This window comes from Lissotriton vulgaris, unplaced genomic scaffold (assembly GCF_964263255.1).
Source record: "Lissotriton vulgaris unplaced genomic scaffold, aLisVul1.2 SCAFFOLD_616, whole genome shotgun sequence".
In the NCBI taxonomy this organism is placed as follows: Eukaryota; Metazoa; Chordata; class Amphibia; order Caudata; family Salamandridae; genus Lissotriton; species Lissotriton vulgaris.
Window position 1 is genome coordinate 291,670 of NW_028251520.1, and position 26,461 is coordinate 318,130.

Consider the following 26,461-nt stretch of genomic DNA (forward strand, 5'->3'; position numbering starts at 1 on the left):
CTATGGCAGCCTTGTGGGGCCCCTCACGGAACTCACATCCAAGAAACACCCCAAAACTGTCAACTGGACTCCGGACTGTCAAGCGGCCTTCGAGAAACTGAAGGCCGCCATGTGCACCGCCCCTGTGCTCCAGGCCCCCGACTACAGCCGTGAGTTCATCGTCCAGACGGATGCCTCCGACCATGGCATTGGGGCAGTCCTCTCCCAGCTAAACCCCGAAGGAGTCGACCAGCCAGTGGCCTTCATCAGCCGACGCCTGCTGGCCCGAGAACAGTGTTGGAGCACCATCGAACGGGAGGCCTTTGCAGTAGTGTGGGCCCTCAAAAAGCTCCGGCCCTACCTCTTCGGTACCCACTTCCGGGTACAAACAGATCATCGCCCCCTGCAATGGTTGATGCAGATGCGGGGGGAGAATCCCAAACTGTTGCGATGGTCCATCTCCCTGCAGGGGATGGACTTCACTGTGGAGCATCGTCCAGGTCAGGACCGCGCCAATGCGGACGGCCTGTCACGCTTTTTCCGCCTCGACGAGGAGAGTCCCCAAGAGGATGGGTGACTCTCCCCGCCTTCAGCTGGGGGGACGCATGTTGGACAGGCCTCGTGAAGGGCTTGCTCCCTCCCCGCATGACAGAGCCTGGACACCGGGTCTCCCGGGGTCCCCCAGAAGAACAACCCCGACGACCCACAGAAGCAACCCGCAAACCGTCCCCTACGGGACGCCTGCTCCCGGACATCTCTGTATCACTGGCCCGGGCCACCACCAGCACCATTGCCCGGCCCAGCCGCCATCTTGGACACTACACCACGAGGCCGCGTGGCCTCAGCTCGACCCCAACCCTGGGCCTGGCCAGGCCCCGACATCCCGGCACCACCATCCAACCAGAACGGACCACTTGGCAGGTCAATGGGAGAGAGGAGTGTCGATGGCTCTCCCCCGCCAGGTGCCGATCGCTCCCAGCCTCCCCGGGCGCTGGCTCCACCCCCCTGCTGGGTGTCTGGACTCTCTCATCCCGGACCTCCCGACCTCCAAGAGCGAGGGCCCGGACATCAAAGGAGGCCAGACCTATAACTAGGGCAGCTCCAGAGCAGGAAGGCAGTTGTATCCTGGAGTCGAGAGACACCTAGAAGAACTCATCCTTGAAGGACTGCTGGCGCTGCCGCAGCCCTGCCTTGTGAACCATCGTCCTGCCTGCTGGCGCTGCCGCGGCCTTCTGCAACCTTTCTCCTCGTCCAAGGGACCTGCTGGCGCTGCCGCGGCCCTCTGCAACCTACATCGTCCAAGGGACCTGCTGGCGCTACCGCGGCCCTCTGCAACCTACATCGTCCAAGGGACCTGCTGGCGCTGCCGCGGCCCTCTGCAACCTACATCGTCCAAGGGACCTGCTGGCGCTGCCGCGGCCCTCTACCAACTACATCATCGTAGGGACCTGCTGGCGCTGCCGCGGCCCGACCTTCCAGAACTCCGAGCTCGAGGATTGTGAGCTATCCACCATTTCACCTCAATACCAGATCGGTATCAAGACTGTCCCACTACCCCCTTTCCCTTCCAGAGACTAGAATTGAGAGGACCCTCGTGTCCCGATCTCACTGTACCGTGATACCTTGCTTCAAGAACTGCATATAAAGAGCGTTAACCTCATCCTTGTGTGGTTTCCATCTGTGGGGGGGAAGTTACTTGTCTGTACGATCGCTGGAGACGGCCCTCCCCGGAGGCCTCTCCCCTTGTCCTCGGCCGACCCTACAGGTCTCCGTCTAACAGTTACTAAGGTAATAGTGACAATTGTGAGCAAACAAAATACATGAGGTAGTAAAAATTGTGAGCAACCAAAAATACATGAGGTAGTAAAGGTAATAGTGACAACTGTGAGCAAACAAAATACATGAGGTAGTAAAAATTGTGAGCAACCAAAAATACATGAGGTAGTAAAGGTAATAGTGACAATTGTGAGCAAACAAAATACATGAGGTAGTAAAAATTGTGAGCAACCAAAAATACATGAGGTAGTAAAAAGTGCACAAGAGGAAAAAGTGACAAGTGTGCAGTTACAAGAGAAAACAAAGTATAATTTGAGGTATAATACTGCAATAAGTGCTAGACACTCAGGCACAAGAACAAGCGTTACGTAGGCAAAGGTGGCACTTGTGCAAGTATCAAAGGTAAAAACATGTGAGAGGTAGCAAACCGTGTGTTACAAGGGCAAAGTGGTGTGTGCATGTTACAAAAGGGCACCAAACACAAGTACATGGAAAATACTGCAAAAAGGCAGACACTCCAACCACAGGAATACATTGGGAAGGCACTTCCATGGTCATGGAAAGTAGAAATTATCAGTAGTGGGAAGTCTTCCTCCAAATAACAAGAGGACGTGAATTACTTTTGGAGGTGTCTCTGGAGGAGGAGAACTTTGAGGTCCCTTTTGAAGGCCTGGGAGGAGGCGGTGGTCCGGAGCTGAGGCGGAGAGGAGTTCCAGATTCTCACTGCGTTGCCTGAAAAGGATTGGGCCATTGTTCTTTCCTTCTTGAAAGTGGGAGGTTCAAGCAGTAGATTCTCCGCATTGCGTGAAGGTCTAGAGCCTCCAGAGAGTTTCAGTTTATTCGCCAGGTAGCGGGGAGAGGAAGAGTGCAAGGCTTTGTGGGTGATACAAGCGGTCTTGTAGATAGCTCTAGCCTCGAAGGGAAGCCAGCGGAGGGTGGATAACATCGGTGTGATGTGATCGCTTCTTTTGGCCCCATAAATGAAACGAGCTGCTGAATGGAAGACAGACTTAAGTGGGGACAGGTGAGATTTGGGGAGGCCAGTAAGAAGAGAATTGCAATAGTCTAGTCTGGAGAGGACCAGCGATTGCACCAGGTTTATAAGGTCTTGCTCCGGGAAGAAGCGACGGATTCCCCAAAGAAGGCGCAGTTGGTAACGAGCAGATTTTGCAATAGAGTTGATGCGGGGAGTTAGATTGAGTTTTTTGTCTAGAATGACACCAAGGGATGTTGCGCTGTCGACAATGATGGGTTTATTGTTTAATAGATTCATCTGATCCATCCATGATTGAACCGGGGGAGGAGAGAGTGAGGAGGAGAAGAGGAGGAATTCAGTTTTGGAGGGATTCAGAATCAATTGATGAGTTGACATCCAGTTTTGAATGGAGTCAAGAGTAGATCTTAGGATGGAGAGATCATGAGTGGAGGCAACCTTGAGGTAGAGTTGAACGTCGTCTGCATAGAGATGATAGTGAATCCCGGATTAGCTTAGGAGGTTTCCCAGTTGTTCTAAGTAGAGATTGAACAATGTGGGTGCAAGTAAAGAGCCTTGGGAAACACCTTGACCCACCGCCACAGGAGAAGAAAGACTGTTCGCTATTTTGATAATTTGAGATCTGTCAGAGAGGAAGGATGCAAACCATTTAAGCACAGTGCCCTCCATGCCCATTCTCTGTTGAAGAATATTGAGGAGGGTGTTGTGATTGACAGTGTCGAAGGCTGCAGAAAGGTCAAGGAGAATTAGCAGACAGGACCCCCCTGAGTCGAGTATCCTCAGCGCATCATCAACCACTTGCAGTAGGGCTGTTTCAGTGCTCCAGTTTTGGATGAAGCCGGACTGACAATTGTCAAGAAGATCATTGTCCTTGATATGACAAGAGAGTTGTTTTGCTACACATCTTTCTGTGATCTTCGCAAGAAAGTGAAGGTTAGTGATGGGGCGGAAGTTGTTGAGGTCATTCGCATCAGCAGTGGGCTTTTTAAGCAGAGGGGTGACCTGCCCAGTTTTGAAGGAGACAGGAAGGGAGCCTTGCCCGAGGGAGAGGTTGATCAGAGTGGTCCAATAGGAAAGGGAATGGGTATAGAAGTCAAAGGCAATGGCACTGGGGATAGGGTCAAGAGAATGGTTGGAGGGCTTTGTTTCGCGTATGCACTTGAGAAGGGCATCTTCAGTTATGGGGTCAAAGCTCTGCCAAATGGCTAAGGATTTGCGCTCCTCTGGAGGTGTAGGATGAGCGACCTGATCCACAAGTGATTTCACTTTTCCATCGAAGAAAATAGCGAAATCCGCTGCTCTCTTTGTAGAATCCTCCACCTTGGAGGTTGGGGGAGAGCAGCTCGGAATCTTAATGAGATCGAATAGTTTTTTGGGTCTATTTTTGGCGGAGTCAAGGAGGGTTTTGAAGTGCGTCGCTTTCTCAAGGAAGATGTGCTTGTGGTACTTGGATCTTGCTGTGCGAAGCATGGCTAAATTGTCAGTGGAGGGCAATTGCCTCCATTGCTTCTCCAGGAATCTTAGCTGCTTCCTTTCCTCATAAAGGGATTTGTTGAACCAAGGTGCTGAGGGAGTGGACCTTATCCTTTTGCTTTTGAGTGGAGCGACGTTATTAATTTCAGCTGCAAGAACTGTGAGGCATTGGGAGGTGAGATCGTCAACAGCTATGTTCGGGTCTAGCCTTGGAAGTGATAGCAAAGCTGATTCACAGAGGGGACTGACATCAATGTTTTTGGCATCACGGAACCAGGAGATGGCCCTCTTGGGTTGGCCAAGAGTTATAGAGTGTGAAAGTTGAAGAGAGAATGGGATGAGGTGGTGGTCAGACCAATCTACATGAATTGGGGTAGTGGTAGAAGGCATGCCTGCTTTAGAAATAACAAGGTCCAGGATTGCGCCTTTGGAGAGGGTTGGTTCAATGTAGTGTTGGATAAGATCATTTGCAGAGAGGAAGGTGGCCAGTGAGTTCGCAGAGGCGTCTTGCGGTACGCCCCAGTGGAGATTGAAGTCACCCACGAAGGTCTGATTGTCACTTTGAGAGTATTGGTCGCTGATGAAGTCTTTGAGATCTTCTATAAACGAAGGGACACTACGAGGCGGGCGGTAAATGATATGGAATCTGAGCGGTGAACAGTGTTGCAATTGAAGCTCAAGAGAAAGGCATTCAAAGGTGTGGGAGGAGCTGATAGGAGAAGCCTTAAGTTGGAGGGTGTTTCTAAAGATGACTGCAACACCTCCCCCCGTGTTGACAGTTCTGTCATTCCTAAATATGGAATAACCTGTGGGTAATAGGAGATCAAACATAGAGTGAGAGGTATGGGCTGTGGAGAATAACTACCATCTGCAGGGGTACAAGTGTTTTTTTGTTCCCGCCCGAAAATCTAGCTCAGGGAGAGCAATGGGCGGTTTGTCCATCTATGTAGACTTAGACCTGCCAGGCACTTGGTCCTTTCCAGACTGGTCCTCATATGGGATACAGGCGGTTCGGTTCCAGGGAAAGGGGCTACGACTCTCTGTTTTTAACATATATAACACCGAGTTAGAAAATAGCCATACCCCGGTATTAACTGAACTCGACCAAAGGTTAGGAAAAGAAATTATATTCCAGAATAAGGGACCGTCTTGTGGACTGCTTGTGGTGGGGGATTTTAATTGTCACCTTTGTCCGGCACTGGTCAAAAAGAACACAGATTGGGCGCAATGCCCAATTGAGAAGGGACCGCATTTTTCTCACTCGCCTACTGGGTCGGCTCTTAGGTTGCTTCGGCTCAAGTACGACCTAGAGCACACCATTAATATGGTAGACGCACAGTCGGATGGTACACTCCCACCAACTTTTAAGGGCAGGGGCTGCTCCTCTATTATAGATTATATTCTGGTCTCGAGATCCCTGGTTAACAAAGTAGTTAGTGTAGGGATAGACTGGAATACTTTCAGTGACCATAACCCGCTTGTTTTAACGCTGGCATATAGGGCGGGTACTGGCTCCAATGCCCATCGTTCAATTGTGGAGAGGGTCACCGATCAAGGCAGGAGACTGAAATGGTCCAAAATAGATGGGGCAAAGTTCTATAAAAATCTGAGCGATAAGGGTCTGCTGGCCATAAATGAATGTTTGGATCTGGAAGTCCAGGGACCAAGGTTATTAGAATCATTTAACCACATTGCCAACCTGATCGACGGGCTACTAAGGTCCAGAGCGCCCACGCGTAATTTGGTCAATCCCCGGTGGTTTGACAAAGATTGTTCCAAGGCACTGAGGGAACTGAAATGCTCTCTTAAGTCAAAACCACGAGACCCACAAGTAATCAGGGCATGCAGAGAAAAATATAAAAAAGAGACCAAAAGGAGGAAACTCACCCTGCAGGTAGAAGCTTGGGCAGATCTGAGAGAGGCAGGGGAAAGAAGGGACCTAGCGGGGTTCTGGAGAATCATCAACAAACCGACCTTTCAAGAAAATGATTCTCCGGAGGTAGGGGCTAACATCCTCCCGGAGCAGTGGGTCACACACTTTAGGAGCCTGTATAACCATGAATCGGGTATCCACGTAGAGTCATCAGTAAACCCAAGTCAGGCTCCCCCGGTACAATTTTCCCTTAAGGAGATCACGGCAGGGATGGAGAGTCTAACTAAGAATAAAGCACCGGGCCCAGATGGAATTCCCCCTGACCTTTTTCTTAGTAATACAGATCTTTGGGCCCCTCTGATGACCAGGGTCCTAAACACTGCTATCATCTGCGGTCTCCCTCCATCATGGTCTAAAGCGATCATTGTGCCAATCTTTAAAAAGGGCAACAAGGACGACCCCAAGTGTTATCGGCCTATTTCCCTGATTGACGTCTCGGCTAAACTTCTGGGAAGGGCACTCCTGAACAGATTGTCCGAGTGGACCGAAGAGAACAACATCTTCTCGGACACTCAATATGGGTTCAGGTCAGGGAGGTCCACCAGCGACTAATGCCTGAACCTATATATGCTGACTGCCAAATATACTCTGGCCAGTAAGGAACCCATTTATATGGGATTCATGGACCTGGCAGCAGCATTCGATCACGTCAACAGAGGGAAGTTGTGGGACATGATGGCAGGGATGGGGATCGAGAGCGGTCTAATCACCATACTAAGAGAGCTGCATAGCGACACCACGGCTAGAGTTAGATTCAACAGGGAGGGAGAATTGACGGACCCCTTTCCATGCAAAAGTGGAGTCAGACAAGGTTGTATTCTTGCCCCTTTTTTGTTCTCCCTTTACATCAATAATTTGGAACAGTTTCTTTTGGGCTTAAAGGCAGATTCCCCAAGGGTTGGGACGCGGCAAATCCCTGTCCTGCTTTACGCAGACGACGCGGTCTTGCTGGCGCGTACACCACGAAGCCTACAGATTCTGATAGATGGGTTCGTCAAGTTTATGAGCGATCTGGACTTATCTGTCAACCTAAGCAAATCTTACGTGCTCCTGGCAGGCAAAAAACCTTCCTCTAAATTTTCTTACACAATAGGCACCCATTGTTTAGAGGAGGTTAAAACGTTCTCCTATCTCGGAGTAACCTTTGATGGTGCTCTTCAATTCAACTCCTTGGTAGAAGAGCGCTGTAACAAAATGATTGCCTCTAACGGGGCAATAGCCGGATATGGCAGGAGGTTGGGCAGATGGAGTCCGGAACAGGTGATGAACCTGTACGGCTCCATAACATGCGCCAAAGTAAGCTACGGGGCAGAAGTTTGGGGCTTCGTGAATACCTCTAGAATTGACCAGGAAGAGAACAAACATCTGAAATCTATCCTGAGGGCACCACCCAGTACTGCTGGACTCATAGCTCACAGGGAGCTAGGGAGGCCATATCTGGTCGATCTGTTAAAACTTAGGCCAATCGTGGCGTGGCTAAAAATCTGGGTAAATCCAGATGCGCATCTAAGCAGAAAAATCTTACTGGACTGCCTAGGTAGGGCCCACTGCATGCGCATCCCATGGCTCAAATATGTGAGAAATACTCTTGAGGAACTAGGGTTTGGAAACCTCTTCAAGAATCCCACCACCATATTAGCACAGCACAAGAAACAAGTAGGGGAAATTTTCCTAGAGCGGAAAACCCAATGCCGTGCTGTGGCGGAAGGGGGGAAAAAGTCAATAAGGGCTTACAATTTGGTGAAGAGTGTGGAGGGTATGGAGCCCTATCTGTATCTTGTACACAACACACAGGATAGATTTCTTATGTGCCGTTTCAGGCTGAACCTACTCCCTTTCATGTTGGCTTCGCCAGCAGGTTTTACTATGCCAATCGAGCAGAAGGGACCCTGCGGCTGCGACAACCGGTCTCCGCAGGACTCCCTTCATTTTACCTTGCTCTGCCCCTATTATTCAATGCCCAGGCGTAGATTCCTAGTAGATATCCTAAAAAAGGCCCACCTGGAACATGCCAGAGATGCATTAATCTACTTGCAAAAAGCTTCTGACCCGCTAACCTTGTGTTGTGTTATGAATTTTATCAAGGTTGCGGTTCGACTAAGGAAAACGAGGGGAGAGGATTGAAAGACTTTTGACTCCCTGTTTTAAATTTATGGCCTTGCATGTTAGTATTTTATTGTTATTTATGCACAAGGATCTTGACTAATATTTAATGCTGTCTTATCTATGTATATGTATGTGTGCTTTTATGGTGTTTTTTAATCACCGAATAAAGATTCTTGAATTGAATTGAATTGAGTGAGAGGTATCTTTGAACCAGAACTCTGTGAGGAAGAGCATGTCAAGTTTGTGAAGGGTGATGGTATCGGAGATTTCAAGTTTGTATTTTACTGCAGATCTGCAGTTGTGAAGCATACAGCACAGCTCTGTCAAGACTGTTTTGGTGACGGGGCACTTGGGCTCTGAAGGGTGATCGAGATATTGTACTTATGCGGGGGTGCTCGGGAGGGTTTAGGTGGATGCTTTGTTCTGACAGAGGTGATGGTCGGAATAGTGTAGATAGTGGGGTTGTTAAGGTATGCCTGTTGAAGAAGGGTGGCGTTCAAGGGCTTGTGTGAGTTAACGACGTTTGCAGACAAAAGGTTGAGTTTGGCTGTATTGGGGTGAGGGGGCGAGGTGCATCTCAAAGGAAGTTGGGAGGGAGTAGAGGTGCATGGAGGGGTGGAGATCTTAGAGCATAAAAGTGAAATGGCAGCTGTAAGCTGGGAGATGGAGGTGATCACAGAGAGCTTAGCGTATTTTCCAGTGAGAAAGAGGCAGAGCACGGAAGGTTGGGTGGCTCGATTGAAATAAGGGGGGGTTGAATTGGTGGTGGAAGGCAGGGAGAGGTGGGGGGACAGGAGGTGAGTTGGGGGGTGGGGTTCACAGGTGGGGAAAGGTGGAGGTTGGGAGCGGGAGTAAGTGAATAGAGGGTTAAGGGAGAGTTGTCATTGTTGGTGTTGCAAGAGGGAGAGGAATTAAGGACAAATTTAGAGGGAGAAACGTGCGGAACACGGCGGTAGGGAAGTAGGAGGGGGGAGGCCTGTGTGGAGTCATGGGAATGTAGGAGGTTTGGGAGGAAAAGAGGTGCAGTGGTTGTGGAGGTCCTGTCAGTTAGGAGAGGTGGCAGTGAGGGAACGGTCATCTGGCAGAGTGAGGGGGGTTGAGAGAAAGGGAAGTTGAGGAAAGGAAGTGGTTCTGCTGGGCCCGAGGGAGGGAGATGGAAGGGGTTACTAGGAGGGGAAAGGGGGTAGTGCAGCAGTACTGGAGGAGTAGGAGGGAGGAGAGAGTTGCAGTGGGAATGTGGCAAAAATGGGGTGAATGACGAGGGGATGAAGGGGGGAGAGGAGGGATGGAAGGAGGGATAAGGGGAGCATAGGGAAAGTTAATTGGGGGAGAGGGTTGGAGGAGAGGTGGACTAAAAAGGGGGGTGATGGGAAGAAGTATGGGGGAGGAGAAGAGATTGGAGTATCGTGATAGTGCAGATGGGACGAGGAGCGTATTAGCTAGTGGTAAGGCTGAAGTAATGTGGGAGGGAACATACTGTGAGGGGGGAGGAATAGGAGATGAGGTAAGTTGGGGGGGAGGGAAGAGGGCCGACCTGCGCTTCTCGAGAGTGCAGCCAATTGGAGTGAGGTGGGGTCGGCGGAGGAGAAAGGGAGTAATGGGTGGAGCTGGAAGGAGAGTCAGGGGGAAACCCGGTTGCAGAGGAGGGGAGTAAGGAAGGGAAGAGGTGGTCAAAGAGCGAGAGGCACGAGTCTTTGCCTTGGATCATGACAGTACCGTTGTTATAGAGTGAGATAGTGAGGTACCCATTGAAGCACTCAGAGGGGGAACTTTTTAGTTGTTTCCCATAAGGGATAGAGGAGGAGGAGGTGACGTTAAGGGAATTGTAAAAACTGTTGGACCAAGAGGGGGTGTCGCGAGTGAAGAAAATGAAATCGTTTTTGAGCCTCCCAAGACAACCATTGTAAAATTGATCAACAAAAAGGGAGTCCGGGAAACGTTCAATGGTGTTATGCTTCTGTCGTTTTATTGTAGCCTTAGACTGATCGGGAGGATAAATGATTTTGTAGCAATTGGCTCCAGACTTAACTCGAGAGGTGGCCATTTTGGGAGGATGAGGCAAAGAAGGGTGGGGGAGGGATGAGAGGGGTGTTATTGGGAAAGCGGTGGTGAGGAGAAATAAAAGGGCAAAAAGGGGGCGCATAATCCAAACGTTTATGGTGGAATAACCGAGTTAATGTGCCGTCAGGGAAGTGAGGTGGGTATTTGTTGGGCCCTTCGTCTAGGAATATGAGGTGCCACCTGGCACTGGATAAAAGTTACAAGGGAAATATTTGCAGATAGTAGGGACCCATCACAGAGCACATACAGACAAAGTAGAACAGAATAAAAATGACCACCCAGTGACCATTGGAGAACACTGAACTTAATACCAGCCTGCTAATAGAACCATATTCGGCACCAGCCGCCATGTATGCCCAAGTTCTCAACAGACTACTATATGACCCTAAGCTCCTGTGAGACACTAACGTTAGGGCAAAGAGCATAGGGCGGATCACAAATTGATTAACAATGCCTAGAAAATGCACAACAACCTCGACATCTTCAGACCACCTCTGATGCAGTAGGAGTCATGACTCAATTTGATCTGACCCCACGGAGAAAGTTGCTTAATAGGTGCAGCAGGCACTACTAGATGTGCACCTGTGAAAAGGTCTAAACAATGCAGCTGGCATTACTTGCTGTACATCTGATTGATGGCCTTAACGGTGCAGCTGGCACTACTTGCTGCGCAGCTGTAAAAAAGGCCAAAACAATGCAGCTGGCACTACTTGCTGCGCAGCTGTAAAAGGCCTAAACGGTGCAGCTGGCACTACTTGCTGCGCAGCTGTAAAATGCCTAAACGGTGCACCTGGCACTACTTGCTGCGCAGCTGTAAGAAGGCCTAAACGATGCAGCTGGCACTACTTGCTGCGCAGCTGTAAAATGCCTAAACGGTGCACCTGGCACTACTTGCTGCGCAGCTGTAAGAAGGCCTAAACGGTGCAGCTGGCACTACTTGCTGCGCAGCTGTAAAATGCCTAAACGGTGCACCTGGCACTACTTGCTGCGCAGCTGTAAGAAGGCCTAAATGATGCCGCTGGCACTACTTGCTGCACAGCTGTAAAAGGCCTAAACGGTGCAGCTGGCACTACTTGCTGCGCAGCTGTAAAATGCCTAAACGGTGCACCTGGCACTACTTGCTGCGCAGCTGTAAGAAGGCCTAAACGATGCAGCTGGCACTACTTGCTGCGCAGCTGTAAAATGCCTAAACGGTGCACCTGGCACTACTTGCTGCGCAGCTGTAAGAAGGCCTAAACGGTGCAGCTGGCACTACTTGCTGCGCAGCTGCAAAATGCCTAAACGGTGCACCTGGCACTACTTGCTGCGCAGCTGTAAGAAGGCCTAAATGATGCAGCTGGCACTACTTGCTGCACAGCTGTAAAAGGCCTAAACGGTGCAGCTGGCATTACTTGCTGCGCAGCTGTAAAAGACCTAAATGGTGCAGCTGGCACTACTTGCTCTGCAGCTGTAAAAGACCTAAATGGTGCAGCTGGCACTACTTGCTTCGCAGCTGTAAAAAGGCCTAAACGATGCAGCTGGCACTACTTGCTGCGCAGCTGTAAAAGGCCTAAACGGTGCAGCTGGCACTACTTGCTGCACAGCTGTAAAAGGCCTAAACGGTGCAGCTGGCATTACTTGCTGCGCAGCTGTAAAAGACCTAAATGGTGCAGCTGGCACTACTTGCTTCGCAGCTGTAAAAAGGCCTAAACGATGCAGCTGGCACTACTTGCTGCGCAGCTGTAAGAAGGCCTAAATGATGCAGCTGGCACTACTTGCTGCACAGCTGTAAAAGGCCTAAACGGTGCAGCTGGCATTACTTGCTGCGCAGCTGTAAAAGACCTAAATGGTGCAGCTGGCACTACTTGCTCTGCAGCTGTAAAAGACCTAAATGGTGCAGCTGGCACTACTTGCTTCGCAGCTGTAAAAAGGCCTAAACGGTGCAGCTGGCACTCTTTGCTGCGCAGCTGTAAAAGGCCTAAACGGTGCAGCTGGCACTACTTGCTCTGCAGCTGTAAAAGGCCTAAACGGTGCAGCTGGCACTACTTGCTGCGCAGCTGTAAAAGGCCTAAACGGTGCAGCTGGCACTACTTGCTGCACAGCTGTAAAAGGCCTAAACGGTGCAGCTGGCATTACTTGCTGCGCAGCTGTAAAAGGCCTAAACGGTGCAGCTGGCACTACTTGCTGCGCAGCTGTAAAAGGCCTAAACGGTGCAGCTGGCACTACTTGCTGCACAGCTGTAAAAGGCCTAAACAGTGCAGCTGGCATTACTTGCCGCTCGTATTGACCTCCCTTTCCAAATTTTATCTCTTCCCAGCATCTCGACCTCTGAATACTTGGTTATTCGCACTACTGCCACCACCCCTTCCCTGACTTGTTTTCTTATTTATCGCCCTCCCCAATCCCCGTTACGGTTTCTTCCTGATTTCCTGGAAGTATTGGCCACCATTACTGTTAACAACTCGTCTATTTTGCTTCTTGGTGATTTTAATTTTTGGCCCTTTGACCCCGCTGAATATCTCTCCTCTAAAGAGTTTTCCAAAACCCTTCATTCCCTCAGTTTCATTTCACATATTCATTCCCCCACCCATATTAAAGGTCATTCACTTGACCAGATTTGGTCACTGAACTGTCCTGTGGAATCTCTCTTAATCTCTCCTTGCACTTGGTCTGACCACTATATCATTTCATTCTCCCTCCCTGTGCACTCCCTTGCTAAACCTCTCCGCCCTAAAAACATCTGGGTTCGAGCTTGGGGCCGAGCTAACCTGCAAGATCTCTCCTCCTCGCTCAGCGCCTCCCTCCCCTCATTACAGGGTTTATCCACCTTCTCCCAGGTTATGGCCATAGAACAGTGGCTATCTTCAGGTTGTGACTCTGTGGCGCCGCTCAAGCGTATTACTTCCAAGCGCGACAAAGACGCTAACCGTTGGTTCAGTAAAGAGCTTAAGGCCACCAAGTTAGCGGTACGGCGCGCCGAGCGGGCCTGGAGGAGAAACTACAGCCCCACTGCTCGTCTGGAGTATGTCACCATCTTGACCCAGTACAAAAAAGATATCTTGGAGGCTAAAACCACCTATTTCTCCTCCAAAATATTGGCTGCTGAAAACCAGTCTAAAGAAATATTTGCAATTGTTCACAACCTGGCGTTCTCGGACAGATCCACCCTTAAGCCTGCCCCGTCCGATGAACTTTGTCGCTCTTTAAATGACTACTTTATTCATAAAATAGTGACCATCAAGGCCAATATTCCCCTCCCTTCCCCCTCCTTTGTTGATCCCCTGTGTCCCCTTCCTAAGGGCGAACTCACTTCTTTTCCCCTCTTGACTAGGGAAACCTTGTCCACCATAGTTCCCTTGGTCAAGTCCGGCTCTCCACGGGATCCTTGTCCCGCCCATGTTCTCCGTTACATTTTCACTTCCTGCCCTGACCCTCCACTTCACCTCCTTAACAGTTCACTTGCTCAAGGTGTGGTACCCGATCCGTTGAAATCGGCGGTCATCGTACCTATCTTGAAAAAACCCGGTTCGGACCCATCTGTCCCTGCCAATTTCCGCCCCATCTCCCTTTTGCCATTTCTGGCAAAGGTGCTTGAGCGCCATGTCACCTGCGCCCTGAGCTCCTTTGTGGAGATGCATGGAGCACTCGCCCCTCGTCAGGCCGGCTTTCGCCCCGCACACTCTACGGAGTCCGTTGTCATCTCGGTCTTGGACAGCCTCAGGGAGGGTATGGACACTAACCAGCGCCAGGCCCTGGTGCTCCTTGACCTCTCAGCCGCTTTTGACACGGTGGATCATTCCATCTTACTTTCCCGTGTCAGGGCGGCGGGGGTCGGGGGCACGGCCCTGGTCTGGCTTTCCTCCTTCCTGAGTGACCGCACCCAGGCTGTTTGCCTGGGTGATTTTACGGCGGACGTTCGTAGAGTTCACTGCGGGGTCCCTCAGGGCTCCTCTCTTTCTCCCCTTTTATTTAATCTTTATATTGCTCCTCTTATTTTTTCCCTGCAACAAATGGAGGTCGCCGTGTTTAATTACGCGGACGATCTCCAGCTTGTTTTTGACCTGTCTTCTTCTCCCTCCTCTGTTTCTAACTTTCAATCTATTATGCTTTATATCCGGGACTGGATGAGCCACAACCACCTTAAACTCAACCCTGACAAGACAGAGTTGGTGTTGACTGGTGGTTCATCCAGCCCCTGGACTCCTATGTTTTGGCCCCCTTCTCTTGGCCCCTCCCCGTCTCCTGCTACCTCAGTTAAAACCCTTGGCATAAAAATTAATTCCCAACTGTCCCTTCACTCCCAGGTTGGTTCTGTGGTTTCTGCTTCTTTTCTTGCACTGCGTACCATACGCAGGATGTCCCGTTTCTTTTCCTTTTCTGCCCTTAAACTTATCATTTTGGCCATGGTGGTGTCCCGCCTGGATTATGGTAACGCCCTATATGCGGGGATTCCTGCATATAGTTTACGGCGTCTCCAACTTATACAGAACCAGGCGGCCCGCCTGGTCTTTAACCTCCCGAAATTTCATCACTCTACCCCCCTCTTGAAGTCCCTACACTGGCTGCCTGTACGAGCTCGGGTCCAATTTAAGATCGCCTCCATCGCCTTCCTTGCTCGTCAAGGTTTAGCCCCAGCTTTTATCTCTTCTGAGATTACCCCTTATGTTCCATGTAGAGAGCTCCGTTCCTCTTCCCAGGCCCTTCTTATGGTTCCACGTTTTCGAACAAAGAAGTGGGGAGGCTCTAAATTTTCCACTCTGGCCCCATCCCAGTGGAACTCTCTTCCCTTGGAAATTCGATCCCTCACCTTGTATTCACAATTCCGGAAACAACTCAAGGCCCACCTATTCAAGAAGTCCTTTGAATAATTTCTAATGGTCCCTTCTCCCTTTTCTTTTTCTCCTCTGTGGTCTGTCAGTTGTAGCGCCAAGAAACCGCTGGTGTACGCGCGCTTTTACAAATAATTTCAAACTCAAACTCAAACTCTTGCTGCACAGCTGTAAAAGGCCTAAACGGTGCAGCTGGAACTACTTGCTCTGCAGCTGTAAAAGACCTAAATGGTGCAGCTGGCACTACTTGCTGCGCAGCTGTAAAAGACCTAAATGGTGCAGCTGGCACTACTTGCTCTGCAGCTGTTAAAGGCCTAAACGGTGCAGCTGGCACTACTTGCTTCGCAGCTGTAAAAAGGCCTAAACGATGCAGCTGGCACTACTTGCTGCGCAGCTGTAAAAGGCCTAAACGGTGCAGCTGGCACTACTTGCTGCACAGCTGTAAAAGGCCTAAACGGTGCAGCTGGAACTACTTGCTGCGCAGCTGTAAAAGACCTAAATGGTGCAGCTGGCACTACTTGCTCTGCAGCTGTTAAAGGCCTAAACGGTGCAGCTGGCACTACTTGCTGCGCAGCTGTAAAAGGCCTAAACGGTGCAGCTGGCACTACTTGCTGCACAGCTGTAAAAGGCCTAAACAGTGCAGCAGGCATTACTTGCTGCGCAGCTGTAAAAGACCTAAATGGTGCAGCTGGCATTACTTGCTGCGCAGCTGTAAAAGACCTAAACGGTGCAGCTGGCACTACTTGCTGCGCAGCTGTAAAAGGCCTAAACGGTGCAGCTGGCATTACTTGCTGCGCAGCTGTAAAAGACCTAAATGGTGCAGCTGGCACTACTTGCTGCGCAGCTGTAAAAGGCCTAAACGGTGCAGCTGGCACTACTTGCTCTGCAGCTGTAAAAGACCTAAATGGTGCAGCTGGCACTACTTGCTGCGCAGCTGTAAAAGGCCTAAACGGTGCAGCTGGCACTACTTGCTGCACAGCTGTAAAAAGGCCTAAACGATGCAGCTGGCACTACTTGCTGCGCAGCTGTAAAAGGCCTAAACGGTGCAGCTGGCACTACTTGCTGCGCAGCTGTAAAAGGCCTAAACGGTGCAGCTGGCACTATTTGCTGCGCAGCTGTAAAAGTGTTCAAAATAAATACCACACAATTAAAGAGTTAAGCGGATGGCGATTATGATGGAAGAATGCATTTCTCGCAGACGACCGCAGGGCTGTCCGGTTGCTGCAGGAAGCACTGGCCGTGAAGATGAAACCTCTGGAAGACAGGCTGTGAGCTCACTTAATACAGCTCAGTAATAAGGAATAAGTAATCTGGAAGACAGGCTGTGAACTCCCTTAATACAGCTCAGTAATTAGGCGTGCAGGTGCGCGCTGTGCACGGCGTCAAGGTCTCAAATTCCACCATTTTCAGGTCAGGCGGCATGGGCTGGTCGTGAAACAGCAGTACTGAGCCGATATGGGGACCATTTGAGGCTGGGTCAGTAAGATTGAGCTAAAGCAGGCAGTTTCAGCAGTGCTGTGCTCGGAGTCGGGCGGCGCAATTTTGGAGCACATGTGCAAGTGCTGCCAGACTTGTAGGGCTTATCCGGGTGTCAACAGGGGCTCTCCGCTCACACATCCGCAATTTAAGGTGCCAATAGGCGGGCCTGCAGGTATGCCGGTGTAACATAAGGGCAAGCGGCACCGGACGCGCATTGAAATCGCGCTGAGTAAAAGTTTCACGGGCTCACCGCCGCCATCTTAGGGTCAGGCCGGTCTCTTTAAAGTCGGCGTTAGGGACAGACAAGGTGCGCTCAAGTGTAGCGCTTACCTCCTGTACAGATCGAGATGTAGGCAGCTTCTCTTCGGTCGGCCACAGGGGGATTTAGAGCTGGTTGATGTCCCGCAATCGAGCAGCGGGTCAGGCAAAGTCTCAGGAGACATGCGGCGCCATTTTAGATCGCTACCATTCCAACTCCGTGGTGGGGATAATTACACGTTTTTCATCGGCAGGACAGAGTATTTTCTATTGTTACAGCAAGGAAGTGGTGGTTTCTGTTAACTCAAGAGAGTGCAGTAAAGTCAAGCATTCCGAATGAGGGTCGCTCACAGGGCGCACTCACCATGCTGTGGCCGCGGCCCTGCTCTGTGCAGTGGGAAGGGGCTCGCGCTGCCGGCGCCTCACTGCCGCCCCTCAGAGCGGAGCTTCGGCATGCTGGCGGGCATCATCCCGCCTGAGCTGCGTGGCTCCGGCTCCTCTCGCTCCTGGAGTCCGTTGCACACCCCTGGTGCCGGTGCTTTGTTGCTCCTTGTGTCCAGCACGGGTGACGGCTCCTGCCGCTCGCGAGGGGCACCAGTGCAGCTGCGTGTTCCTCTCGTGGCCGATTTCCGCCCCGTTCCTGCTCTGAGTTTCGTTTCTTCTTCTTTACTCATCCCCGTTTTCACTGGGGTGGGGGAGGGGTGGGAGCGGAGCAAGGCGCGAGACTGAGCATCACTTTTTATTAATCGGAAGATTTACTACTGAGGCTGCTCACACTCGCCAGTGTAGTGTGAGAGACAGTGAGACAGATGAAGCCTCCGCTTCGAGGCGCCCCAGGGGCTGCAGCCCTGCTGCCTGCGAGTCACACTTCCTGCTTGTGGCCTCAGCGGACGTCACTTCCGGAGGTAGAATGGAGATCTGCGCATGCGCTGAACACGGGTTACGTGTTTGCAAAAAGATAGAATGTTAACAACTGCGCATGCGCAGACCTTCAGCTACTAGTTGGGATCTAGACTGACGTTGGGGTCTGCGCATGCGCTGCGCGACCAGTGTGCTATCCTGCTTGCGAGCAGCCGGGGTCTGCGCAAGCGCAGAGGGACCAGTGTACTACCCTGACCCGGAGTTTGCTGCAGACAGAGCAGGATCCCCGGTGCAGGGGTGAGTGCAGCGTCATCAGAGCCGGGGAGAGACACCGGGGGAGGGGGGGGCAGCGTCATCACTGTTTGTGTTTATGGGATTTCACAGCACCAGTGAGGGCTGAACCAGAGACAGGCTGAGGTGAATCACCGGTCAGCTTGAAAGTATTGAAGAGGAGGGAGCAGGAGGGGGGGGGGGCAGAGGTGAAGGATTCTAGGCCCCCCCTGGGGGGGAGGGGCTGGAGGGGGGGGCAGAGGTGAAGGATTCTATGGGGCCCTCAGGGTGGGAAGGAGCAGGAGGAGTGGAGGGAACAGGCGGGGTGGAGCAGAGGTAAACCTGTGTATGGGGTCCCCTGGGGTGGGGGAGGGGCATGGGGTGATCGGGGAGCAGGCTGGGGTGGCTCAGAGGTAACGCTGTCTCTGGACTCCTCTGAAGAGACTGGGGAGCAGGCGGAGCTATAAAAGGCGTGTCTGTTGGTGGCTGGGAGGGAGTCGCTGCAGCTCAGGAGGGTCCCGCACAATGCAGCTTCAGGAGCGTGTTTAACTTCAGACAGTTGGAAATCCAGCCACCTGCCGTTAACCAGCCCTGAATGTGTGAATAAATACTGCGCTATGAACCTTTTAGGAGCATTTTCCCTGTGTGTTTATTGCTTTTATTAAGCCTTTTGAAAAAGTTCTGATGTACTGTTATATCTGTGAACAGAGGGACAGGAAGCATATGAGTTGCCCAGAATCACACAGTTTATATAATCAAAGCGCTTTCAGCACCTCGTCAGGGGCGCTAGTTATTCAACTCTACTTCAGGACTGGAGGCTCAGATTATTGCTTCTTTTTCTTTACTGCAAAAAACATAGCAGCCAATGAAATTTTTTTTTAACATTACACACAAAACGACATTTCCCATTTTATTTTGCATACAGCCACCAATCATGGTCCAGGAGACCATATAAGAGTCATCATCAAATCATAAAAGCCTCTTTCTTTGCTACTCGCAGCCGAGATAAGTGGCTCTTCTTTTCTGATAATGATTGATGTGTATGTGGTTTGCTTTTTTTTGTACCTTGCGTGATCTTGCCTGGCCAGCTTTTTCCCCGCGCTGTAGCTTGCGGGTGAACGAGCTGCCTGCCTTTTTCTTGTCTCCCCTTCGGGAGGTTTTCCTTTGTGCGCCCGCTTCACGTTGCGGCCTCTGCCGCTCTGGTGTCTCGTGCCCTCCCGCATGTCTTTCAAAATCAACCAGCACCAGATCCCCAAGCAGGTTCTTCAGAGGCGCCCCGTAAAGCTAAAGCCAAGTCTTCAGAGTGGCTTCACGGAGGCGTTCGGATGAATCTCCCTCAGGGTCATATGGGTGACAATGGTTATTCAGTGCCCTCGTCTTCTGCAGTTGCACAGTCCATCGCAAAGATAAGAATCATACTGATATGGACACTACTGATATAGATTCTACCCAATCAGATTATGGTGAACCACCTAAGACGAAAAAGGTGAATAAATCTGCTTAAGCTAAGCCCCCTGTTCCTATTCTGAGTACCTCCAATCCTTTTACTTTCAACCCTCTGGACATAGTCAATCCCCATTCATCTGATTGGGCCCCTGTTCCTAAAGTGTCAGAGTACCTTCATGAGAATCTGAGAAAGAGTTTTAATAAGGAGGTGTGTAACCCCCTTCAGGTACTGAGACCACAAAAGTAAACTGAGGCATGCTAGCCTTCTTGAAAAAATTTGCAAACAATCCGAAGAAGGGAACTGACCGCGCCTGAAGCCGCTGACAGGTAAATTACTAGACTTGGCTGGGCCTTTGACTAAGATTTTGGAAATGGCCTTTGTGGCGAAGGAAACAGCTACTTCTGTGAATCCTGATATGTTAGCTGGCTAGACCAAACAAATGATATGTTTATTGGGGAACGCGAATTGCGCCGTGTCAACTGAATGGTGTAAATCATTCATTGTTTGAATGGACTCTAACCTTACTGAGCTCGCTTTGGCCGAAGTGGGTCCCTTGGCTGAGGGCAATCTCTTTCGCGATAAATTTGTCAAAGACGTGTCTAAATATGTGGGTACTTTTATATCACTAGATAAAGCCAAATCCAATGTCAAAAGGATCTTCTAGGCTGGCCTTGTTAACCGAGCCCAGACGCAGCAGTGGCCACTCACTAGGCCGTTACTGTCATCCAGGTCTCCCCAGAGGTGGATATGGTCACGGTAGAGGTGATTGGGACTCCATCAGGGGTGGCACCTTCTACCTCACCCAGCAAATTTTCTCCAGACGCCACTTCACGCGAGACAGGCATGGAGCTTGATTTCAATACCAGAGTTCAGTAGGCAAGAATACTCGATACCTCAGATATGCCTTTGGGGGTTGGTCTGTTTACGTTTTTCCTCCACATTTGGAGGACTCTGCCTTAAGATGCATGGGTTTTGCAGACGGTTCTAGGATTTAATCTGAATATTTATCAGACTCCTCAACAAGAGTTTCCTCCTTGACAGTTACTTTTTCCCAACAAGAGTGCTCTTTCATGGATGCATAAATAGAGGATCTGCTGCAGAAACATGCAATGGCGAAATGCGACGACAGCACCTGCGTTTTTGTGGCAACATCTGCTTGGTTCAGAAACGGGGCAGTGGTCAGAGATTTGTGTTGAATTTGAGAGATTTCATAGTGTACAAACATTTCAAGATGGAGGGCATCCATCTGTTAATAGAACTGCTACGGAAAGGGGATTGGATGTTCAGGCTGGACCTCAAGGATGTGTATCTGACCATTCCCATCTTTCCTCCTCACCGGCAAGTTCTTCACTTCTGGTGGAGGAACAAGTGGTTGGAATATTGGGTCCTTCCTGTTGGGCTTTCTTCGGCCCTATAGTGTTTAACCAGGTGATGAAGCTGGTGATTGCCATCTCAGGGAACAGGGAATATGCATGATAGTGTACTTGGACGATATTCTCATCATGGCCCAATCACAGTCCTTTGCCAAACTTTATTTACAGATGACAACATCTCTCATGCAAGATTTGGGTGTCATCATCAATGAACCCAAGTCGATTCTCTTTCCGTCACAGAATATAGACTTTCTCGCGTCATCGACTCCCAGTAGGCACAGCTGAAGCTTTCCAAAACTAAATTGCGCGATCTGAAGATGAAACCGACTTCGGTTCACTCTCAACAGGTGGTTTCCATATGGGTGATTGCCAATTTGATGGGCCTTTTGGCTTCTTCAATCCAAGCCATTTTTCTGGTCCTATTCATTACCGGGCTCTCCAGCGGTAATTGAAAATCCAACATCTCCAGAAGGGTCTGTAATATACAGATCAGATTCCTTTGACAGAGGAAGTATGGGAAGAAATTCGCTGGTGGCTGGGTCACATGGATGTTTGGAATGGCAGGGCCATCTTCAGGTCCCAACCGCAAGTGTCAGCCGGTGGGGCTGGGGTTAATGTTGGGGAGATATCGCCATCGGCACCAGGTGTTCTCTCCAGGAATTGTCTCTTCACATCAACTGTATAGAGTTGTTGGTGGGGTCCTTGGTGATACAGACACTCTCCCCAAGCAGGTTTATTATTGGATCCCTCTCAGGATGGACAAATTATCTGCAGCAAGATACATTGTTGGTCGGGGGGTACAAGGTCGTCCCTGTTGGAGTTAGCTAAAGACTTTTGACACTATTGCCTGAGTCATCAGAAATGAGTGATAGCGGAGTACAATCCAGGTCCGTCCAATGCTGTCACGGACTGGAATTCCAGTTACCTGACAGACTACAGCAACTGGCAGCTCCAGCTGCGTCTGTTCCAATGGATACAGGCAATTTGGGGACCTTGTGGGACAGATCTGTTCGCCTCCAGGTTGAAACGCTAGTTAAACTTGTTCCTTAGTTGGAGGCCGGATCCGCTAGCGAGGGAGACGGATGCCTTTCCACAAGACTGGTCAACGAATCTGAACTATGCATTTCCCCCGTTCATTCTCATTCCCAGGGTGGCAACTCAGATTGGTCACCAATCGGCGGAGATAGTGTTGGTAACTCCCACTTGTGGGACACCCCCGCGCCGCACGGCCACCAGCTGCTGCGTGTGCCCCTTAGCCTTGTCCCTGCCGCGCTGCCTGCCTCGCCGCCGGCTGACTCTGTTTTCGTTTGTTTTTATTTTGTTTTGTCCGACATTTGTGCTTGTCATACTGTTTTGTATCATACAGCATTTCTTGCCCGTGTTAGCGTTTTTTTTCCACTAGTGCCTGTTTATTTATTTTATTTTTTTCAGCTTTTTCAGCTTGTGTCCTTCCTGTCTGGCCGCCTACCTCGCCGCCCTCCGTCTTCCCTCCCCGCTCCCCGCTTTCCGCCACCACCGCAGACCCCGCCCCTTTTTTCCTTCTGTTCCCTCCCCGCTCCCGCCTCCCAGCTGCTCCGCCCACCCGCGCACTTCGCCTTTATATGGCGACCGTGCAAACGCGCAGCGGTCACGCGCAGCGGGCGCGCCGATTGTGCGGCGAAGGTGCGCCAAAGGTAAGCCCGTCTGCGCCCGTCCGCGACCGGATCGCGACCAGCGCCAGGACCCCTGGCCCCCGAAGACCCAGACCGACCCGCCTGACGTACTCCGCCGCCACCCTCATCGCTCTCAACTCCGGCCGACTCCCAGATTGCCATCAAGCCACACCACGACGCACCCACGGACCATTCAGCTGCCACGCCTGCAAATTCACCTGCATCCGGACCTGCCTCACACCAGCACCCGCCAAGCCGAACACCAGCAGCACCCACCTCAAGTGCATCCTGCTCAACACCCGCTCCGTCCACAGACATGCCATCGAACTCTGGAACCTCCTAGACGCCACAGCCCCTGACGTTGCCTTCCTCACGGAGACCTGGATGAAGGCCACATCAGCTCCCGACATCGCCATCGCTATCCCAGAGGGCTACAAGATCGTCCGGAGGGACCGCAACGCCAACCAGATGGGAGGAGGCATCGCCATCATCCACAAGAACACCATCCGTCTCACGACCAGCACCGACAACACCCTGACCACCGCCGAACACCTGCATTTCCAGATCCACACCAACCCGAACACCACCCTCAGAGGCACCCTGATCTACCGACCCCCTGGACCACGCACACAATTCAGCGAGGACATCGCCGACTTCGTCAGCCCGCATGCCCTCCCCTCCGCTGACTACATCCTCCTGGGGGACCTCAACTTCCACCTGGAGAACAACAACGACCGCAACACCACCACCCTGCTGGACAACCTCGCTAACCTGGGACTCAAGCAACTGGTGTCCACCCCCACCCACCTCGCCGGACACACACTCGACGCAGTCTTCTCTTCCAGCACAGACATCGACTTCAGCCACGCCACAGAGCTTCAATGGACGGACCACAGCTGCGTCCACTTCACCTTCAAGAGAACGACGACCCACCACCACCAGCAACAGGCCGCCCGCAGAAGCTGGAACAAGATCACAGCAGACCAGCTCGCCACCTCCCTGAGCCAGCACCCTCCTGCCAGCTCAGCGAACCCCAGCCAGGCCGCCGACAACCTCACGAAGTGGATCAGCATCTGCGCGGATGAGCTCACCCCGCTGAGGACCCCGCCCAGCAGACCCGGAAGCAAGAAAGCCCCGTGGTTCACCGACGAACTCAAGAGCTCCAAGAAGAACTGCCGAGCCCTCGAGAAAGTCTGGAGAAGGGAACCTACACCGGACAACAGGACCTCCTTCAAACTTGCCACCCGGAAGCACCACCAGCTGATCCGCGCCGCCAAGAAAACAGCATTCAAGGAACGGTTGGACAACAACGCACACAACTGCAAGGAACTCTTCAACATCGTGAAAGAGCTTTCCAAACCCCAGCGCAGGAAACAACAACATCACCCCATCGCAAGACCTCTGCAACTCCCTCGCTTCATACTCCCACAACAAGATCGCGGACATACACAACAGCTTCAACAACCAACCAACGCACACCATGACCGAACAGCCACCCCCCACCACCACCCTCCACGCCTGGACCCCGATCAGCACCGAAGACACCATCCGCACAATGAACTCCATCCACTCCGGATCACCGACCGACCCCTGCCCTCACCACGTCTTCAACAAGGCCGACGCTGTCATCGCACCCCACCTGCGAGACATCATCAACACATCATTCGACACCGCCACCTTCCCTGAGAGATGGAAACACGCCAAACTCAGCGCCCTACTCAAGAAACCAACAGCGGACCCCACCGAACTCAAGAACTACCGCCCCATCTCGCTCCTCCCGTTTCCTGCCAAAGTCATCGAGAAGACCGTCAACAAGCAGATGGCCGCCTTCCTCGAGACGAACGGATCCCTCGACCCCTCACAGTCCGGCTTCCGAGCCAATCACAGCACCGAGACCGCCCTCATCGCCGCCACCGATGACATCCGAGCCCTGATGGACAATGGAAAAACAGCGGCCCTCATCCTCCTAGACCTCTCCGCGGCATTCGACACGGTCTGCCACCGCACCCTAGTACAGCGCCTCAGCAACATCGGAATCCAGGACAAGGCGCTGGAATGGCTGGAATGGATCATCTCCTTCCTCGAAGGGAGAACACAGAGAGTCCGCCTACCACCGTACAAGTCAGAGGCCTCCGAAGTCATCTGCGGCGTCCCTCAAGGATCATCTCTGAGCCCCACCCTCTTCAACGTCTACATGAGCCCCCTCGCGGCCATCGTACGCAAACACAACCTCAGCATAATCTCCTACGTCGACGACACCCAGCTGATCCTCTCCCTGACCAACGACCCCGCCTCCGCCAGAGCCAACCTGCACGAAGAGATGAAAGAGTCAGCCGAGTGGATGACGACCAGCCGCCTGAAACTGAACTCTGACAAGACGGAGGTCCTCATCCTGGGCTCTTCCCCCTCCACCTGGGACGACTCCTGGTGGCCTCCCGCCCTGGGCACCGCACCCAAACCGACAGACCATGCACGCAACCTGGGCTTCATCCTGGACTCCTCCCTCTACATGACCAGGCAAGTCAACAACGTCTCCTCGGCGTGCTTCAACATCCTACGCATGCTACGGAAGATCTTCCGGTGGATCCCCACCGAGACCAGGAAGACCGTCACCCAGGCCCTCGTCACCAGCCGACTGGACTACGGCAACTCCCTCTACGCCGGTACCACCGCCAAGCTCCAGAAGAGACTCCAGCGGACCCAGAACGCCTCAGCCAGACTCATCCTCGACATCCCACGAAGCTCCCCGTCAACAAAAGAATCACCTTCCGCCTCCTCACCCACGCACACAAAGCCCTACACGACCAAGGCCCGAGCTACCTCAACAGCCGGATCAACTTCTACGCTCCCAAACGCCACCTCCGATCAGCCAACCACGCCCTCGCCGCCGTCCCCCGCATCCGAAGAGCGACTACAGGAGGAAGGTCCTTCTCCTACCTGGCCGCCAAGACCTGGAACTCCCTCCCGACCGACCTGCGCCTGACCCAAGACCACCTCTCCTTCAGGAAGAAGCTGAAGACCTGGCTGTTCGAGCAGTAGCGGCACCCCTCCCCCCCCCCCCAGCGCCTTGAGACCCTACGGGTATGTAGCGCGCTCTATAAGTGTCACTGATTGATTGATTGATTTGAAAATCCCAGCCTTCAGATTATTCCTGGTTCCTTTCTTTGTCTCAGGTGATGGTCCGGGGGTCTCATGGAGAATGATACTATGAAGACAGCTGTCCCTGATGGTCTGGAGGCTTTCAGGCAACACTGGGAATTGCCAGGCATTTTAATCATGGTTTCAAATTTCATACAAAAGGCCAGGGCCCCTTCTATGAGGAAAAGGTATTCATCAGCATGGCGTTGCTGGGTACGCTGGTACTTGGAATGGCACGTGGATCCCTTGGGGGGCAGAATTATCCCACGTTGTGAATTTTCTGTCTGACAAAGCTTCAGTTGGTTTGTTTTACAGGTCAGTGAATTATTTTTTATCTGCCATTTCTGTGGGCCATACCCATGTGGATGGTGAGCCGGTAGATGTGCCCCCGTTGGGTTGTAAACTGCTTAAGGGCATCCGGGCAGCTAATCCTCCCAACTCAAAGTATTCTTTTTTGTGAGATGTATCTTTGGTCCTGGCTCTCTTTGAAAGATGGCCGGACAATCCAAATTTGTCCAAGAAACAGTTGTCAGCTGAATTGGCTTTTCTCTTTTGTTTATCTGCCTGTAGACGTACTTTGGATGTGAGAATTCTGAACTTAACATGTAGAGTATTTTTCTCTGAACCTAACATGTGGAGAACCTGACCTTATGGGCCAAGCGGCGCAGGGCATGCCTAAGATCTCCGGGTTCACCTGCCTTGACAGACAGAGACACAAGACACTCTGTTAGGCGGAGAATAACAAGTTTATTAGCTGCAGCTAAGCACAGTTGTCTAAGAAGTACCAGATGGGTAAGTTCTCTAGAGACTGCCACTTCATTCCGTGGCGTACAGTCTATTATACAGAACAAGT